Below are 9,763 nucleotides of genomic sequence, written 5' to 3'. Positions count from 1 at the left end.
GGGCAAAGCAAATGATTATGTGACTGGCTTTATTTGCTTAGGGAAGAACTTGTGAAATTTTCTGCCAGCAGCTTAAGTACATGTTTCTGTGGCTGTTGCTTCCCGTTTTGTAGAGCTGTGGTGGCAAGGTTCTTTAGCACGATGTGCTGAATTTGAAGAACTGGATGTATTAGTTCATGAAGTTGAGCGCATCCTAGCTTCAACCTCACCACTGCTTTTGCTGTGGGAGTTTGGGGGGCTTCTGTTATCTTCAGGGTTTAACCTACCACTTTGCCAGCATTGACCCGTCACTGAGCTCTACATGCTATGTTTTTATTTCCTGGGTTGCCCAGATGGGTTTGCTCTGTGCTGTGGAGAATGTGGTTAATTAAGAGCTTCAGGCACAACCTGCAAGTGCTTTTTAATTTTTCTTGCTGTTTGGTTCATCACTTCCTTTTTTTTTTTTTTTTTAACATCTTTATTGGAGTATAATTGCTTTAAAATGGTGTGTTAGTTTCTGCTGTATAACAAAGTGAATCAGCTATACATATACATATATCCCCATATCCCCTCCCTCTTGCGTCTCCCTCCCACCCTCCCTATCCCACCCCTCTAGGTGGACAAAAAGCACTGAGCTGATCTCCCTGTGCAATGTGGCTGCTTCCCACTAATTATCTATTTTACATTTGCTAGTGTATATATGTCCATGCCACTCTCTCACTGCGTCCCAGCTTACCCTTACCCCTCCCCGTGTCCTCAAGTCCATTCTCTACATCTGTGTCTTTATTCCCGTCCTGCCCCTAGTTTCTTCAGAACCATTTTTTTTAGATTCCATGTGTATGTCTTAACATGTGGTATTTGTTTTTCACTTTCTGACTTACTTCACTCTGTATGACAGACTCTAGGTCCATCCACCTCGCTAAAAATAACTCAATTTCATTTCTTTGTATGGCTGAGTAATATTCCATTGTATATATGTGCCACGTCTTCTTTATCCATTCATCTGTTGATAAACACTTAAGTTGCTTCCATGTCCTGGTTATTGTAAATAGAGCTGCCATGAACATTGTGGTACATGACTCTTTTTGAATTATGGTTTTCTCAGGGTATATGCCCAGTAGTGGGATCTCTGGGTTGTATGGTAGTTCTATTTTTAGTTTTATAAGGAACCTCCATACTGTTCTCCATAGTGGCTGTATCAATTTACATTCCCATCAAGTGCAATAGGGTTCCCCTTTCTCCACACCCTCTCCAGCATTTATCGTTTGTAGAGTTTTTGATGATGGCCATTCTGACTGGTGTGAGGTGATGCCTCATTGTAATTTTGATTTGCATTTCTCTAATAATTAGTGATGTTGAGCATCCTTTCATGTGTTTGTTGGCAATCTGTATATCTTCTTTGGAGAAATGTCTATTTAGGTCTTCTGCCCATTTTTGGATTGGGTTGTTTCTTTTCTTGATATTGAGCTGCATGAGCTGACTGTAAATTTTGGAGATTAATGCTTTGTCAGTTGCTTCCTATGCAAATATTTTCTCCCATTCTGAGGGTTGTCTTTTCATCTTGTTTATGATTTCCTTTGCTGTGCAAAGCTTTTAAATTTCATTAGGTCCCATTTGTTTATTTCTGTTTTTATTTCCATTTCTCTAGAAGGCTGGTCAAAAAGGATCTTGCTGTGATTTATGTCATAGAGTGTTCTGCCTATGTTTTCCTCTGAGAGCTTTATAGTGTCTGGTATTACATTTAGGTCTTTAATCCATTTTGAGTTTATTTTTTGTATGATGTTAGGCAGTATTCTAATTTCATTCTTTTACATGTAGTTGTCCAGTTTTCCCAGCACCACTTATTGAAGAGGCTGTCTTTTCTCCATTGTATATTCTTGCCTCCTTTATCAAAAATAAGGTGACCATAGGTGCGTGGGTTTATCTCTGGGCTATCTACCCTATTCCATTGATCTATATTTCTGTTTTTGTGCCTGTACCATACTGTCTTGATTCCTGTAGCTTTGTAGTATAGTCTGAAGTCTGGGAGCCTGATTCCGCCAGCTCCGTTTTTCTTTCTCAAGATTGCTTTGGCTATTCGGGGTCTTTTGTGTTTCCATACAGATTGTGAAATTTTTTGTTCCAGTTCTGTGACAAATGCCATTGGTAGTTTGATAAGGATTGCATTGATTCTGTAGATTGCTTTGGGTAGTAGAGTCATTTTCACAATGTTGATTCTTCCAATCCAAGAACATGATATATCTCTCCATCTGTTTGTATCATCTTTAATTTCTTTCATCAGTGTCTCATAGTTTTCTGCATACAGGTCTTTTGTCTCCCTAGGTAGGTTTATTCCTAGGTATTTTATTCCTTTTGTTGCAATGGTAAATGGGAGTGTTTCCTTAATTTCTCTTACAGATTTTTCATCCTTAGTGTATAGGAATGCAAGAGATTTCTGTGCATTAATTCTGTATCCTGCTACTTTACCAAATTCATTGATTAGCTCTAGCAGTTTTCTGGTAGCATCTTTAGGATTCTCTATGTATAGTATCATGTCATCTGCAAACACTGGCAGCTTTACTTCTTCTTTTCCGATTTGGATTCCTTTTATTTCTTTTTCACCTCTCATTGCTGTGGCTAAAGCTTCCAAAACTATGTTGAATAATAGTGGTGAGAGTGGACAAACTTGTCTTATTCCTGATCTTAGTGGAAATGGTTTTAGTTTTTCACCATTGTGAACAATGTTGGCTGTGGGTTTGTCATATATGGCCTTTATTATGTTGAGGTAAATTCCCTCTATGCCTACTTTTTGGAGGGTTTTTTATCATAAATGGGTGCTGAATTTTTTGAAAGCTTTTTCTGCATCTATTGAGATGATCATATGGTTTTTATCCTTCAATTTGTTAATATGGTGTATCACGTTGATTGATTTGCGTATATTGAAGAATCCTTGCATTTCTGGGATAAACCCCACTTGATCATGGTGTATGATCCTTTTAATGTGCTGTTGGATTCTGTTTGCAAGTATTTTGTTAAGGATTTTTGCATCTATGTTCATCAGTGATATTGGCCTGTAGTTTTCTTTCTTTGTGACACCTTTGTCTGGTTTTGGTATCAGGGTGATGGTGGCCTCGTAGAATGAGTTGGGGAGTGTTCCTCCCTCTGCTATATTTTGGAAGAGTTTGAGAAGGATAGGTGTTAGCTCTTCTCTAAATGTTTGATAGAATTCGCCTATGAAGCCATCTGGTCCTGGACTTTCGTTTGTTGGAAGATTTTTAATCACAGTCTCAATTTCAGTGCTTGTGATTGGTCTGTTTATATTTTCTGTTTCTTCCTGGTTCAGTCTCAGCAGGTTGTGGATTTCTAAGAATTTGTCCATTTCTTCCAGGTTGTCCATTTTATTGGCATAGAGTTGCTTGTAGTAATCTCTCATGATCCTTTGTATTCTGCAGTGTCAATAGTTACTTCTCCTTTTTCATTTGTAATTCTATTGATTTGAGTCTTCCCCCTTTTTTTCTTGATGAGTCTGGCTAATGGTTTATCAGTTTTGTTTATCTTCTCAAAGAACCAGCTTTTGGTTTTATTGATATTTGTTATTGTTTCCTTCATTTCTTTTTCATTTATTTCTGATCTGATCTTTATGATTTCTTTCCTTCTGGTAACTTTGGGGTTTTTTTTGTTCTTCTTTCTCTAATTGCTTTAGGTGTAAGGTTAGGTGGTTTATTTGAGATGTTTCTTGTTTCTTGAGGTAGGATCACATTGCTATAAACTTCCCTGTTAGAACTGCTTTTGCTGTATCCCATAGATTTTGGGTCATCGTGTTTTCATTGTCATTTGTTTCTAGGTATTTTTTGATTTCCACTTTGATTTCTTCAGTGATCTCTTGGTTATTTAGTAGTGTGTTATTTAGCCTCCATGTGTTTGTATTTTTTACAGATTTTTTCCTGTAATTGATATCTAGTCTCATAGTGTTGCGGTCAGAAAAGGTACTTGATATGAATTCAGTTGTCTTAAATTTACCAAAGCTTGATTTGTGACCCAAAATATGATCTATCCTGCAGAATGTTCCATGAGCACTTGAGAAGAAAGTGTATTCTGTTGTTTTTGGAATGAATGTCCTATAAATATCAATTAAGTCCATCTTGTTTAATGTGTCATTTAAAGCTTGTGTTTCCTTATTTATTTTCATTTTGGATGATCTGTCCATTGGTGAAAGTGGGGTGTTAAAGTCCCCTACTATGATTGTGTTACTGTCGATTTCCCCTTTTATGGCTGTTAGCATTTGCCTTATGTATTGAGGTGCTCCTATGTAGGGTGCATAAATATTTACAATTGTTATATCTTCTTCTTGGATTGATCCCTTGATCATTATGTAGTATCCTTCTTTGTCTCTTGTAATAGTCTTTATTTTAAAGTCTATTTTGTCTGATATGAGAATTGCTACTCTAGCTTTCTTTTGATTTCCATTTTCATGGAATATCTTTTTCCATCCCCTCTCTTTCAGTCTGTATGTGTCCCTAGGTCTGAAGTGGGTCTCTTGTAGACAGCATATATACAGGTCTCGTTTTTGTATCCATTCAGCCAGTCTCTGTCTTTTGGTTGGAGCATTTAATCCATTTACATTTAAGGTAGTTATTGATATGTATGTTCCTATTACCATTTTCTTAATTGTTTTGGGTTTGTTATTGTAGGTCTTCTCCTTCTCTTGTGTTTCCTGCCTAGAGAAGTCCCTTTAGCATTTGTTGTAAAGCTGGATTGGTGGTGCTGAATTCTCTTAGCTTTTGCTTGTCTGTGAAGGTTTTAATTTCTCCGTCGAATCTGAATGAGATCCTTGCTGGGTAGAGTAATCTTGGTTTTAGATTCTTCCCTTTCATCATTTTAAATATGTCCTGCCACTCCCTTCTGGCTTGCAGAGTTTCTGCTGAAAGATCAGCTTTTCCCCTTATGGGGATCCCCTTGTATGTCATTTCTTGTTTTTCCCTTGCTATTCTTTGTATTTAATTTTTGAGAGTTTGATTAATATGTGTCTTGGTGTGTTTCTCCTTGGATTTATCCTGTATGGGACAATTGCGCTTCCTGGACTTGACTGACTATTTCCTTTCCCATATTAGGGAAGTTTTCAACCGTAATCTCTTCAAATATTTTCTCAGTCCCTTTCTTTTTCTCTTCTTCTTCTGGCACCCCTATAATTTGAATGTTGGTGCATTTAATGTTGTCCCAGAGGTCTCTTAGACTGTCCTCAATTCTTTTCATTCTGTTTTCTCTATTCTGCTCTGTGGTAGTTATTTCCACTCTTTTATCTTCCAGGTCACTTTCCCATTCTTCTGCCATAGTTATTCTGCTATTGGTTCCTTCTAGAGAATTTTAAATTTCATTTATTGTGTTGTTCATCATTGTTTTTTTGCTCTTCAATTCTTCTAGGTCCTTGTTAACCGTTTCTTGTATTTTCTCCATTCTATTTCCAAGATTTTGGATCATCTTTACTATCATTACTCTGAATTCTTGTACAGGTAGACTGCCTATTTCCTCTTCATTTGTTTGGTCTGGTGGGTTTTTACCTTGCTCCTTCATCTGCTGTGTGTTCCTCAGTCTTCTCATTTTTCTTAACTTACTGTGTTTGGGGTCTCCTTTTTGCAGGCTGCAGGTTCGTAGTTCCTGTTGTTTTTGATGTCTGCCCCCAGTGGCTAAGGTTGGTTCAGTGGGTTGTGTTGGCTTCCTGATGGAGTGGACTGTTGCCTGTGTTCTGGTGGATGAGGCTGGATCTTGTCTTTCTGGTGGGCAGGTCTGCATCCGGTGGTGTGTTTTGGGGTGTCTGTGACCTTATTATGATTTTAGGCAGCCTCTTTGCTAATGGGTGGGGTTGTGTTCCTGTCTTGCTAGTTGTTTGGCATAGGGTGTCCAGCACTGTAGCTTGCTGGTCATTGAGTGGGGCTGGGTCTTATTGTTGAGATGGAGATCTCTGGGAGAGCTTTTGCCGTTTGAAATTATGTGGAGCTGGGAGGTCTCTGGTGGACCAATGTCCTGAACTCGGGTCTCCCACCTCAGAGGCACAGGCCTGACACCCGGCCAGAGCACGAAGATCCTGTAAGCCTCATGGCTTCATTTAGAAGCTCTTAAATGGTCCATATAAAGAGAAGCAATTTGGAACCCTATTACTGACTTGCACCATGATCCCAAAACTTAGGAAATTCTTTGATGAATTTAACAGGTCTAAAATCTCTAGATCTCTCATGAAACTCCTTGGTTAGTCTAGAGGGCATCAGTCCTGTCAGCCACATGGCTCAGAAGAAAAGGGAGAAAAAAAGAAAGAAAAAATAAAATAAAATAAAATAAAGTTATTAAAATAAAAGAAATTATTAAAAATTTAAAAATTTAAAAGTAATAAAAAAAAAAGAAAGAAAGAAGCGAGCCACCAAACCAAAAAAACAAATCCACGAATGATAGCAAGTGCTAAAAACTATATTGAAAAACAAACAAACAAAAAAAACCGGACAAACAGAACCCTAGGAGAAATGATAAAAGTAAAGCTATACAGACAAAATCTCACAAAGAGGCATACACATACACACTCAAAAAAAGAGAAAAAGGGGGGAAAATATATATATATATAAAAAGGAGGAGCACAACCATATCAATAGACAAATCTACCAATGATAATAAACTCTAAATACTAAAGTAAGATAAACATAAAACCAGAAACAAATTAGATGCAGAAAGCAAACTCCAAGTCTACAGTTGCTCCCAAAGTACACCGCCTCAGTTTTGGGATGATTCGTTGTCTATTGAGGTATTCCAGAGACGCAGCGTATATCAAGTTGATCGTGGAGGTTTAATCCGCTGCTCCTGAGGCTGCTGGGAGAGATTTCCCTTTCTCTTCTTTGTTCGCTCAGATCCTGGGGTTCAGCTTTGGATTTGGACCCGCCTCTGCGTGTAGGTCGCCTGAGGGTGTCTGTTCTTCGCTCAGACAGGACGGGGTTAAAGGAGCAGCTGCTTCGGGGGTCTGGCTCACTCAGGACGGTGGGAGGGAGGGGTACAGATGAGGGGCGAGCCTGCGGCGGCAGAGGCCAGTGTGACGTTGCAGCAGCCTGAGGCGCGCCGTGCGTTCTCCCGGGGAAGTTGTCCCCAGATCACGGGACCCTGGCAGTGGCGGGCTGCACCGGCTCCCGGGAGGGGAGGTGTGGAGAGTGACCTGTGCTTGCACACAGGCTTCTTGGTGGCGGCAGCAGCAGCCTTAGCGTCTCATGCCTGTCTCTGGGGTCCGCGCTGATAGCCGCGGCTCGCGCCCGTCTCTGGAGCTCCTTTAAGCGGCGCTCTTAATCCTCTCTCCTCACACACCAGGAAACAAAGAGGCAAGAAAAAGTCTCTTGCCTCTTCGGCAGCTCCAGACTTTTCCCGGACTCCCTCCCGGCTAGCTGTGGTGCACTAGCCCTCTTCAGGCTGTGTTCATGCAGCCAACCCCAGTCCTCTCCCTGGGATCCGACCTCCGAAGCCCGAGCCTCAGCTCCCAGCCCCCGCCCGCCCCAGCGGGGAAGCAGACAAGCCTCTCGGGCTGGTGAGTGCTGGTCGGCACTGATCCTCTGTGCGGGAATCTCTCCGCTTTGCCCTCCACACCCCTGTTGCTGCGCTCTCCTCTGTGGCTCCGAAGCTTCCCCCCTCCGCCCCCCACAGTCTCTGCCCACGAAGGGGCTTCCTAGTGTGTGGAAACCTTTCCTCCTTCACAGCTCCCTCCCACTGGTGCAGGTCCCGTCCCTATTCTTTTGTCTCTGTTTTTTCTTTTGCCCTACCCAGATACGTGGGGAGTTTCTTGCCTTTCGGGAAGTCTGAGGTCTTCTGCCAGTGTTCAGTGGGTGTTCTGTAGGAGCAGTTCCACGTGTAGATGTATTTCTGATGTATTTGTGGGGAGGAAGGTGATCTCCACATCTTACTCCTCTGCCATCTTGAAGGTCTCCTCCCATCGCTTCCCTTCTCTCATTACCCACCTTTCTCCTCCGATCTCAAGAATGAATTTCCTCCTTATAAAGCCCCACTGGCTGAGATGTAGCCTGCGTACTGCTACCTGCTTGACTGCCCTGTGGTTTCTCTATGAGGGCAAAGAAAAATAGTGAAATTAACTCATTCAAATCTGAAGGTTTTCTGAAAATAGATGTGAACAAATTAGGTGTCCTGGGAATTAGCCAAAGCTCAGTAATTAATAATCTTTTTATCTGGGTGAATAAGGAGAATGTTTAATAAGTATGGCTAATGTTGTCAACAAACAGTCCCTTCTCATTAAGTGGAACAGTGTAGCAGTGTTTCCCTAATTGGTGATGTCTGGCACTGAAGGACAAAAGTAGAAAAGTGACTATGAGTGAGGGGTGTAGCGAGCTTTCATTCAACAAATGTTTACAGAACACCTGGCATTTACTCATGTGATGACGGTTGGTGCTGTCTCAGGAAGGAAATCCCTTTTCTGGTGGCATTCTACTGGGGAGGTGGGTAATGAACCTGCCCAGGTTTCACTCTGTAGGTTACATGCCAGCAAAGTGCAGAGAGAAAGGAGGACTCTTGGTGAGAACACTGGAACAGGTGTTCACTTCATCCCAAAGCTTGTTTGTAGATACTGAATGGTTCGTCAGCAAACAGGTGCCTTTGAGGGGCTAATATTTATTCTTAGGCAACTTTAGATTGGGCCACAAAGTACCATCAAGTCCCTGGAATAATTTTACGATCCTCTGAAGTGTGGAATTTCAGTGAGACAGAAAAGAACGAGAGGTCTCCTAAGTACAGTCATTGAAGGTATCTTGGTTCACAACTTGTGGAAGTTCATTTAAAATTAGGGAAAACTTGGGAATCACATCAGGGAATCACAATCCTTGGATGTTTATTGGATGCTAAAAAGAACCAGTGCATCAGAGAGCGAACTGACCATTAGCTAGCAGGCTGGGACCAGGGATGTAGATTAAGCCCTTTGATTCCTTTTTCATTTTTCTGGAGAAGAAAGTAATGCAGTGACTGCGTACAAAAACTTTAGGGTCAGGTGCCTAGGTTATAAATCCCAGCTCGGACACTCACCACCTATGTGATCCTGGGCGCTCTGCTTGAATTCTCTGTCTGTTTTCTCCCCAAAATACAATTCATAATTGGATCTAAATATTTCATAGGATGTATGAGTGTTAAGTAAATGCTATATACATTTTGCTATTGCCTTCATCCCTTTGATCCTGGCCTTTTGACACCTTTATAAATGGTTCCACTAAAAATGGAAAGGCAAAAAGAAAGGAAAACTCAAAGTACTTAGTGTTTTGTTTTTTTAAGTAATTTTAGCAAAAGGACAGGTGAGTCTGTTGATCTGAAATTAGATCAATAGCTTGAGTTCATTCATTTTCCTTCTAATATGAATATTCATGAATTGACTCTGCTTTAATCATCTAGTCTTCACAGAAGACCTGACAGTGTTATTACAGCCAGCATGTGCTGACTGCCCACTCGATGCCCAGGTGGGCATTATTGTAGAGGTCCGGGATGTGAGAGGAGAGGGAGCTGGAGCTAAGTAGTAGTCACCTCCTGCACAATTCTGTTTGAAATAACCATAAATACTTTCCATATATTGTCATTTAGCACTGGGCTAGATGCTGTGAGGGACACAAAGACTTAAAAGTCCGATCACTCTTGTAGTTTATAATCTGGAAGAAAAGAGAACCCATTTGCCCACAGAAAGTTAACTAAGAACTTTGGAGTTTGAAAGATGAAAATGAGAATACAAAAGGGAACCATGGGCTGGGAAGGGTCTAAGACATCGCCTTACCCTATCCTTCCATTGATGTCC

The sequence above is a fragment of the Eschrichtius robustus genome, chromosome 10 (genome assembly GCF_028021215.1).
Source record: "Eschrichtius robustus isolate mEscRob2 chromosome 10, mEscRob2.pri, whole genome shotgun sequence".
NCBI classification, from domain to species: domain Eukaryota; kingdom Metazoa; phylum Chordata; class Mammalia; order Artiodactyla; family Eschrichtiidae; genus Eschrichtius; species Eschrichtius robustus.
The sequence above is the reverse complement of the archived record's forward strand: the minus strand, read 5'-3'. Positions refer to the sequence as shown.